This window comes from Vipera berus (assembly GCF_964194415.1).
Source record: "Vipera berus genome assembly, chromosome: Z".
NCBI lineage: Eukaryota > Metazoa > Chordata > Lepidosauria > Squamata > Viperidae > Vipera > Vipera berus.
The window spans coordinates 3,127,512-3,138,015 of record NC_138205.1 but is presented as its reverse complement, the minus strand read 5'-3'; the positions used below and the strand labels follow the sequence as shown (position 1 = coordinate 3,138,015).

The window sequence follows — 10,504 nt, the reverse complement described above, 5'->3', positions numbered from 1 at the left end:
ATATGAGCCACACGTTTTCGTTTTCCGTTGTAAAAATGAATCAGGTTCTTCCATCCTGGAAAAAGTTCATCTAGAAAATACATGGAATATCAACGTTGCACATCTGAATGAAACCAAGAAGCTTATTTGCAGTTGCGGGTCAAGATCCCCCACTGGAACAAGATGGTCCTATTCTCCATCTAGTAATTCCAAGGAGATCTTGGTTGTTGGTAAGAGAGTTCTCTTATTGCGAGAATTCATTGTCCCAATGCTCAGGTTTCCGAACTGAAAATCTACGATAAATGTGCCATCACTAACCGATCGCCCAAGAACAAGAATAAATTAACAAAATAACAGAGCTGGAAGGGATCTTAGAGGTCTCCTAATCATCTTTGTTGCTCTTCTCTGCACTCTTTCTAGAGTCTTAACATCTTTTCTCTACCGTGGGGACCAAAATTGGATGCAGGTTTCCAAGTGTGGCCTTACCAAAGTAGCATATTGCAAAGTATATGTAAAGCAGTAGAAAGCTGAGTATTGCGGGTTCTGGCAGAGAAAGGATCTGATGTCCATCAAGAAAGGGAAGAAGGAAGTTTTATTTCTTGATCCAAGACTGATTCATCCCTTCTGAAAAGCTTGTTATTATTTTCACTCCAAGCCTAGCCCTAGGCACAAATTTTCTCCTCTGATCCAGAAAATAAACTTCTCCGCATGCTTAGTATAAATTGGGTGACCTAAGACCATTTTCATCAGCCAAACTCTTTTTACAGATGCTGGACCATGACTTGGCTTCTGGTTTAAGGAGGAAGGAAGCAAGAACTCTTCATGGCTTCATCACTATCTTGGTGGTCTCCTTACTGTTGTGAATCTTTCTTGCAGATACCCCTCCTCCCCCGTCGCTAAAATTGGATCCTTTGTCCCAGACCGTGAAGGAAGGTGAATGTGTGACCCTCCTTTGCTCGGCTGAAGGAGGCATCAGGGTGAAGAAGTTCCATTTCTCCAAGGATGGGGTGGAGATCACCTCCAGCCAGGAATGTCTTCAGAAGGGCTCCAGAGAACCTGTAGATCTCCTTCAAAGTGGCTCCTTGAGAATCCTGAGTGACCATTCCACCCGCAGTGGGGAATTTGCTTGCCGTTATGCAGAAAAGAGAAGCAACCGATGGCTCATGTCTTCTTGGAGCCAGGGGATGAACGTCCCAGGTGAGACAGTTGGGGGAAGGTTGGATGTGGTGAATTCTTGGATGTGAGACCACCAGCAAATCCCACCACCAAGGTTAAACTATTGCTAAGCACATTGATTTGTGCTTTAAATTGTAAGCCGCCCTGAGTCTTCGGAGAAGGGCAGGATATAAATGGGATTAAAATAAAATAAAAAAATAAAAAATAAACTAGGCAGGATCTGGGAAAAGGGCAGAGAGATTCCACGGGATTCCTGAGTAAACTCCACTGAGAAGTTCAAGCAACATCCAGAAGTGAGCTTGACACGAGACAGTATCTATTTCAGTTGCAGGTTTAATAGGATCTAAACCTTGAAGAACAGAGCAGGCTAAGACGTTCTTTCAAGAAATACTAAATCATCCTTTTTCTTCACTGGTTGAACCAGTTTGGACCAAAGATCCAGATCTTGTGTGGAGGAATGCCTGGATAGCGATTCCTTTGATAATCCTGCTGTTTCCAGTTGCCTTTTATTGCTGGAAGAAGAAGAACAGTAAGTGAAATAATCCGGGCACATGTGACTTAAGTCTTAACCAAGGATTAACCTTGTGAACTCTCAAGCTTCCTCCTCCCATTGTGTATTAAAGATGAACAGTGATTAAATGTTACTTAGATGTAAGGTCTATACATATGTTGTATATAGTATGTTTAAACGTGTGTTATGTATGTGTAAGCAGTGGGCTAATGGAGCAGTGGGCTAATGCCTCCTTAAGTAACACCAGCTGCCTGCAATTAGTGCAGGTTCGCATCCCACCAGGCTCAAGGTTGACTCAGCCTTCCATCCTTCCGAGGTAGGTAAAATGAGGACCCAGATTGTTGGGGGCAATTAAGCTGACTTTGTAATAATGCCGCTTGGGGTGTGTGTGAAAGCCCTAATAAGCAGGCATATACATAGAATGAAGGCTACTGCTAAGCTTGTAAGCCGCCCTGAGTCTTTGGAGAAGGGCGGGATATAAATGGAATTAAAATAAATAAAATAAAAATAAATAAATGTGTACACTTTGAGAGAAAGCAACTAAATTTTATTTGTAATGGGTGTCATTGTGCCCACAGTAAAAATGACAATAAAGATTATCTATCTATCATCTATCTATCTATCTATCTATCTATCTATCTATCTATCTATCTATCTATCTATCTATCTAATCTATCATCTATCTATATCTATATATCTATCTATATCTATCATCTATCATCTATCTATTACCTAACTATATCTTCTATCTATCTAATCTATCTATCATCTATCTATATCTATTTGTTGTTGTTAGTTGCGAAGTCGTGTCCGACCCATCGCGACCCTATGGACAATGTTCCTCCAGGCCTTCCTGTCCTCTACCATCTTCTGGAGTCCATTTAAGCTCATGCCTACTGCTTCAGTGACTCCATCCAGCCACCTCATTCTCTGTCGTCCCCTTCTTCTATTGCCCTCAATCTTTCCCAGCATTAGGCTCTTCTCCAGTGAGTCCTTCCTTCTCATTAGGTGGCCAAAGTATTTGAGTTTTAGCTTCAGGATCTGGCCTTCTAAAGAGCAGTCAGGGTTGATCTCCTCTAGGACTGACCGGTTTGATCGCCTTGCAGTCCAAGGGACTCGCAGGAGTCTTCTCCAGCACCATAGTTCAAAGGCTTCAATTCTTTGGCGCTCAGACTTTTTTATGGTCCAACTTTCACAGCCATACATTGCAACTGGGAAGACCATAGCCTTGACTATACGCACTTTTGTTGACAGGGTGATGTCTCTGCTTTTTAGTGTGCTGTCTAGATTTGCCATGGCTTTCCTCCCAAGGAGCAAGCGTCTTTTAATTTCTTGGCTACAGTCCCCATCTGCAGTGATCTTGGAGCCCAGGAAAATAAAATCTGTCACTACCTCCATTTCTTCCCCATCTATTTGCCAGGAATTGAGAGGGCCAGATGCCATGATCTTGGTTTTCTTAATGTTTAGTTTCAACCCAAGTTTTGCACTCTCCTTCTTCACTCGCAACAAGAGGCTCTTTAGTTCCTCTTCACTTTCTGCCATTAGAGTGGTATCATCTGCATATCTTAGGTTGTTGATGTTTCTTCCGGCAATATTAATTCCAACTTTTGATTCATCTAGCCCTGCCTTTCTCATGATGTATAGATATCTATATATCTATCTATATCTATCATCTATCTATCATCATCTATCATCTATCTATCATCTATCTATCTATATCTATCATCAATTTATATCAACTATCTATCTATATCTATCTATCTATCTATCTATCTATCTATCTATCTATCTATCTATCTATCTATCTATCTATCTATCTATCTATCTATCTATCTATCTATTTCTCTATCTACAGAGAGTTCTTGACTTATCACCACAATGCAGCCCAAAATTTCTGTTACTAAGTGAGACAGTTATTAAATTAGATTTGCCTCATTTGATGACCTTCCTTGCCGCAGTTGTTAAGTGGACCACCGCAGCCATTAAATTAGTAAAAAGGTTGTTAAATGAATCTGGCTTCCCCCTCGACTTTGCCGGTCAGAAGGTCGCCAAAGGGGATCACGTGAACCCGGGACACTGTGACCGTCCTAAATATGAGTCAGTTGCCAAGGGTCTGTCACAAGGTTGTGACTGTCCTTGTGGATGGAAACCTTGTTTTCCACGGGTGCTGGGTTTGCAATGGTGGGGCAGGAAATAGGGGATGAAGCCTCAGCCCTTCATCTCTCTCTTCTTACTCTCTCTTTCTATTGCTGCCTTGGTAATTACCATCCTCGGAAAGGAGTGAAAGGCAAGGAAGACGAAGAAGAAAAAGGGGACCGTGGGATGCTGCCTGGTCAAGCAGCTGCAGCCCCTGTCAAGGTAGCGTTTGTGAGATTCATACCTGCTTTAATTCAGTCCACGCTGGGAAGAAGTGGAATCTTCAACCAGGTTCACGGAACCGCTGCTAGATTCTGGCGGTGTCCGCCTTTTGATCTCAGCCATTCCTTGTGCAAAAATACGAGTGGTGAGAACAGTCTTTATAAGGCCTCGATTGAGGCAATGCGGTCTTCGTAGGCAGCACAACGTTAACTCTCGCCTTCAAATTCAGCTAGAATCTGTCTTACTGAAGACTTCCCTGCTTTGTTTTTTTTAATGAGCCGGGGTGGCGCAGTGGCTAGAAGGCAGCATTGCAGGCTGACTCTGCCGACTGCCAGGAGTTCGATCCTGACCGGCTCAAGGTGGACTCAGTTTTCCATCCTTCTGAGGTTGTTAAAATGAGGACCCAGATTGTTGGGGTGTGTGTGACTCTGTAAGCTGCTTAGAGAGGGCACTGTGGGGCACTATATACGTCTACGTCCTATTGCTACTGCTCTTCTTCCCTCCCTCCCTTCCTCCTTCCCTTCCTCCCAGTGGTTAGAATGGAGTATTGCAGGCAAATTGTGCCCACTGTCAGTAGTTCGATCCTAACTGGCTCAAGGTTGACTCAGCCCTCCCATCCTTCCGAGCTCAGGACCCAGATTGTTGGGGGGACAAGAGGCCGACCCTGTAAATTACTTAGAGAGGACCGTCTGTGAAGCAGTATATAAGTCTTAAGTCCTGTTGCTGTTGCTCTCTTAGATCCTGGGGTATTAGTAGAAAAGGTTTTGGCTTGTGTGAACAGTTCTTCTAGGTTTCTTGACTTCTCTGGCTGCGTTCCAAGCTTTTATGAGATTTAGTAACTCCGAATCTTTATTTAAATAAGCCTTGAGATTGTCCTGGAAAAAGTCAAATTCATTTCTTTTTTTAAGGATGCTCTAAAATGGTGGAAAAATGCCTTGCTCTCAATGAGTTCCTGGGATACAAACAAATTTAATAATTCAGGGTCGAACTGTGGGGTCCTCAGTGCTCTCCGAGTTTGGCTCTTTTCTTTTCTCTTTGATGTTTCATGATCCAGCTAGGTAAACATCATGTGCTAGAAAGGAGTGGGGTTTGTAGAGAGAAGGAGAAGGTGGAGGAGGAGGAGGAGGAAGAGGAGGAGGAGGAGGAGGAGGACTGAGGGGTCCTTGGTGCTCTCTGAACTTGGTGGTTTCCTTGCAGATGTTTCATTATCCAGCTAGGTAACATCATCAGTGCTAGAAGGGAGGAGGAGGACGAGGACGAGGAGGAGGAGGACTGAAGGGTCCTTGGTGCTCTCTGAGCTTGGTGGTTTTCTTGTAGACCCAACTATGGAACATTATGAGTTCTAGAAGAGAGGAGGAGGAGGAGGAGGAGGATGGTGGTTGTGTGGTCCTTGGTTATCTTCTTGCAGATGTTTCATGACTCAACTAGGTTACTTCACAACTGCTAGAAAGAAGCAGGGTTTGCATTTCTAGCACTGATGATGTTACCTAGTTGTGTCATGAAACATCTACAAGGAAAACATCCAAGCTCAGAGAGCACCAGGGACCGCACAGACACATTTAATCAGCGAACACCATCTTCTTTCCCCAGGAACCAGAGATCATCTACAGCGTCTTTCGGATCTCCTCCACTCTATCTTCACCCGGGCCAGGGATGGAGGACCACCTCCCACCAGAGGAAGAAAGTGGGGTGCTCTACAGCGACCTTCGCTTTCCACAAACAGCAAGAAAACATAGAATATGCTGACTGCATCAAAATGCAACAATGCATGACTTTTATAGGCAACTTTTCTTAGGTCGTCATTTTTTGCAAAAGGCGTTTAGGACTTAGCCAGTTTTAGAGAAGTGCATTGTTCAAAGTATAAATGTGCGGTTAATCTAGCCGAGTGTGACGAAGACAAATTTGCTAGGGGAAAAAAAATGCCTGCATAGCATTCCTTGCTCGGTCCTCCCGTCCCATTTAAATGACCCCGCAAAATAGATCGAGAATCTATTTAAGAGAGAATAAGAGAGTCAATTTGGTTTAGTGGTTAAGGTGAAATGGGGAGCAATTTAACAAGTACAATTGTTAAATACAGTTGATTGTCCAGTATGTCTAGCGATCTGAATATAAGAGAAACCCCCCCCACAAAGCTTTGCGGTCTCTTTGAGGTATCTGAAGACAAAGGAAACTTTTGCTCATGTTATGAGGGAAAAAATTAGTCATAGAGGTCGATTCTCCACAAGGTAAACACGTTGTGGTTGAATGCAACTTTTACAAACTATTTCTGCAGTATAAACTGTTGTGTACTGGGTTCGTTGCTTGAGTGAAGAAACGAAGCAAGTGAGTTCAGGCAGGAACATTATTTGTTTGCAGGAACTGAACTGGGAAACAGGGCTGCGAATGCAGCTATTTATACCCTGGCCTCTAGGTGGCGGCCAATAGGTTTGAAGCAACCTATTGCCGCCCTAGAGGCAGCCAATGGCAGCACTGCAGACTGGTTGTCTGAGGAGCTGGGAGCTGTTAGCCAGATCCCTGCTGAAGCAACCTTCCAGCATTCAAACCCCACGTGGTACACTCAGTAAAACAAGGCCCAATACATTACATAAACAGTGTGGGATCCCCCAGCCTGATTACCCCAATTCAAGGTGCTCAGCTTGATGCAATTTGGATCCAGTGATCTGCAGGCCTCTTGGGACAGTCAACGTGACAATTTTTTTTATAGATTTTATTTTTATTCTTTACACACATATGTTAATTTTCCAAACAACGTGCGAACTGAGTTCATGATTCATTAATACATATACAAATTTCACTCTTTGGTTCTTTTTTCCAACCATTTATAAAATAAAATTCCAGCTTTCATAATATTCTGATTCTTCTTCGTCTTTTAGTCTCATAGTTAGTCTGTCCATCTCTGCGCATTCCAATATCTTCTTTATTAGCTCTTCTTCTGATGGTACTTGTTCATTTTTCCAGCATTGCACATAGCTTATTCTTGCTGCATTTATGATATCTAGAACCAAATCTGTATAAAATGTTTTATAGATGGCATTTACCTCCAGCCAGATTAGCAAAAATGTTTAAGAATGTATCAGGTAAATGTTGGAAATGTAAACATAATATAGGTACATATTACCATATTTGGTGGACATGTGATAAAGTAAAAGCTTATTGGAGAAAAATACATGCTTGGCTAGAAAATATATTAGGAGAACATGTAGCGTGTAATCCCAAATTATTTTTATTAGGTATATTACCAGAAAAGACTGATAAACAACGTGACAATTTTTGTAGACTCTCCCAGGGGAAAGATGGACAGTATGTTCTACTTTTATTGTTTGGTCTTTACAAGAAGTGCCCGCTGTTTTATGTCTCTCAAGAACATGGAGGAATCTTCTTGAAGCTCTTTGAAGAAGTCTTTAAATCTGCTCTCCTCTGGATAATTTTATTGCATTCTTCTTCTTTTTTCTGTTGAAATTCTAGCAACTAGAAAAAAAGTCACGCAATTGACTTTTTTGTTAATTGCAGCAAGATTATTAAAAGGTCGAAGGACAGAGGCTTTGTGGAAGTCTGGGAATTGAGGTTCACACATCTTAAAGTTTCCGTGGTTGCGAAACATTAGTACAGAGCTTGGTTGTGCCTGCTTGTAGATACCATCTTAACTTTTTAGTCCCCTATAACAGAAAGTAACCAAAAGGAAGTGGGTCAGAAAGATTATAGCTGAATAACAGCTATTTCCCTCAGCTGGGCTCTCAGGTGCTTCTAAATGTGATGGTTCCTCAGCTGAGAACAGACTAAGCTGAGATGTTTATTTATTTTATTTTTATTTTTATTCCATTTATATCCCGCCCTTCTCCGAAGACTCAGGGCGGCTTACAAGCTTAGCAGTAGCCTTCATTCTATGTATATGCCTGCTTATTATTAGGGCTTTCACACACACCCCAAGCGGCATTATTACAAAGTCAGCTTAATTGCCCCCAACAATCTGGGTCCTCATTTTACCTACCTCGGAAGGATGGAAGGCTGAGTCAACCTTGAGGATTGTAGAGTGACGCTCAAGAGGTGGTATGTTGCATTTAGTTCTTCAGTGATGAGGCCAAGGAATGTGTGCAAAAGGCTACCTCTCATTGTTTGATCTTCTCTCCAGTATTCTGGGCCTCTCTGGTTTCTCTCCTTCCGCTGAGTGCCAAGGGTTCTATTGTGTGTTACTATGAAAAGTAACTCATTACCCAGTGTCGCTCTATGAGCCAAGGAGGGACCGGTCTACCAAGCTCTTTGAGGCAAAAAGCAGGCCAGTCTATTGAGCCTCTGATGGCCCAAGGAAGGACTGGTCTACGTACCTTTTGAAGCAAGAGAGGGGTCAGACTGTTGGGCTTGCTGAGACAGTTAACTTTCCCCTTGTTGATACTTTCCGGTGGTTTGCATCATGCAGCATCAAGCCCTGTTTCTGAGAATTGTTGTTTTGACTCATCGTATGCAAAAGAGGGCTTCGTAGGGAGATGGGTGGTGTCTGAGAATCTGGAAATCTAGGGTTCATTTTCCTTCTTTCTTGGAAGGATGTATAAGTCCCATCAACTGGGAGGGAAGGCAGTTAGTTATTTGGAAGTCGGGAAGATCGATCTTTGGTTATTGGATGAAAAGAGGAAAGCAAAAAAAAAAGTTTGGCATTTTGGGAAGCGATGGCCGTTTTCTCTCCATCTTCTCGGCCTCCATCCCCATTCTGGGGACGTGCAGGGGCTTAATCAGACCACTAGTCTTCATCAAACTCTGATGAATCATCCTCTGAATCGCTGTATTCTACTGCAATGCGGCGAGAGAGAATGGTTGCCACATCATTGCCTCCAACGTCTCGCTTCTCTTGTTCACGTTGTTCTTCAACTTTACGGAGCTGGAATCCTTGACGAATAGCAGAAAGTAAGTCACTCCTAGCTTCACTAACAGCAGGCAATGAGGATTTTGGCTTGGAGGGCACCAAATTGGGTTGTTGAATAGAAGCCTCTGGAAGACCCATGCCACCAAAAGATAAAGGAGGTGGGCCAGGAGGAGGGGGAGGGGGTGGCACCCCACTTGTGGGCTGTGGTAGCAGGGGAGATGGCACAAGGGCATATTCTGCTGCTGGAGGTGGAGGGGGTGGAGGGGCAGCAAAATCTGGGTGAGGAGGAAAGGAGGGTGGGGATGGAGGAGGAGGAATGCCAGGAGCTGGAAAGCTGGCAAGTGGAGGTGGTGGAGGAACTCCCTCCATCGGTGGTGGTGGTGGTGGAGCAGGAGGTGGGGCAAAGCCAGGTCTGGTTCCCAGAGGTGAACTAATAGGAGGATCTGGTGAAGGATGGCTGGGGCTGACGAGGATGGATTTCTTCAGCCCTCCAGAGACACTCTGGCTAGGTGGATAACTAAATTCTGCTGGTGGTGGCGGAAGACTATCATCGAACATTGGAGGAGGTGACAGTGAAGCTGATTCTGGCTGAGGAGGAGGTGGATAGTAGGTAGCATCAACACTCTCATTGGAGCCAATGCTACCATTCTGATACACCATGTTAGGGTTGTACCCTCCTGGCCCATGTTTTTCCCTTGTATCGACAAACTCTTGACCCATTTTCATTTTTCCCCATTCTTCTTTTCGGCTTTTTATCTTCCGAGGATTTACATTTCCTCTATTAGGATTATCCTTCTTTTCTTTCCTATGCTTCCGTCTCTCTTTCATAATATCCTTGGTATCCTGCAGCATTTGCTCCTTCCAAAGATCAAAGAAATATGACGGATTTGTGTAGAATTTAAGTGCTTCCTTGCCATCATCCCTGTATGAAGATAGTATGTTAAGAGGGGGTGGTTTATTACAAGTTCTGTATGTTTCAAGGACAGGCAGAGGGGCAGACTCTCTCTCAAAGAGCTTTTGGTCCTGAGTCATGGAGCTCTTAAAGGCTTTCCTGGTGTTAATACCTTGCAATGACACTTCTTCCTCCTTGGGATCCAACTGAGTAACTTTCACCTGAAGGCGATCAACTCTCTCAACTAAAGAGCTGACTCGAAAGCCAAATGTGGCTGCTTGCGTAAATAGCTCTCCTAATATGTCATCTGCAAACTTACTCAAACTGCCCAGCTGTCAAATGACATTTGCCAGGGTGATGTTGGTCGCACATTCCAGCTCATTCCGAACACTGGGCAATGTCTGGTGGCACAGGTTCCTTGGCTCAATATTTCTTGTTACTAATGGCATGGTGGATCAGCTTCAAACAGGGTTCCGCCTACAGCCGCCTTCTTCGACGCGCTTCCACTCAGCTCTTCACCACCGAAGCGAACCGTCCCAACCGTCCGCCATTCCACAGCTTTCCCCCTCAGCTTCCCCTCACAGATCGTAGTTCCTTCAGCTTCGTTCCTCAGTTTTTCTAAGGTAACATACCCTACAAGAGTCAGGTATCTCTTTGATTTACAAACCTGAGGGAACAAAAAAAAAAAGAACTTTTTTGAACTCTCAGGACTGTAAGTATTTATTCAACTGAC

The 10,504-nt window shown here is 43.7% G+C and overlaps 1 pseudogene across 1 annotated transcript; it reads right to left on the bottom strand.

Moving 5' to 3' along the window:
• Positions 1 to 7,714: 7,714 nt before the first annotated feature.
• On the bottom strand, positions 7,715 to 10,295 carry LOC308676954 (actin-binding protein WASF2-like; annotated as a pseudogene). The gene has a single exon. The product of its transcript is annotated as an actin-binding protein WASF2-like (transcript).
• Between the last annotated feature and the right edge of the window lie 209 nt (positions 10,296 to 10,504).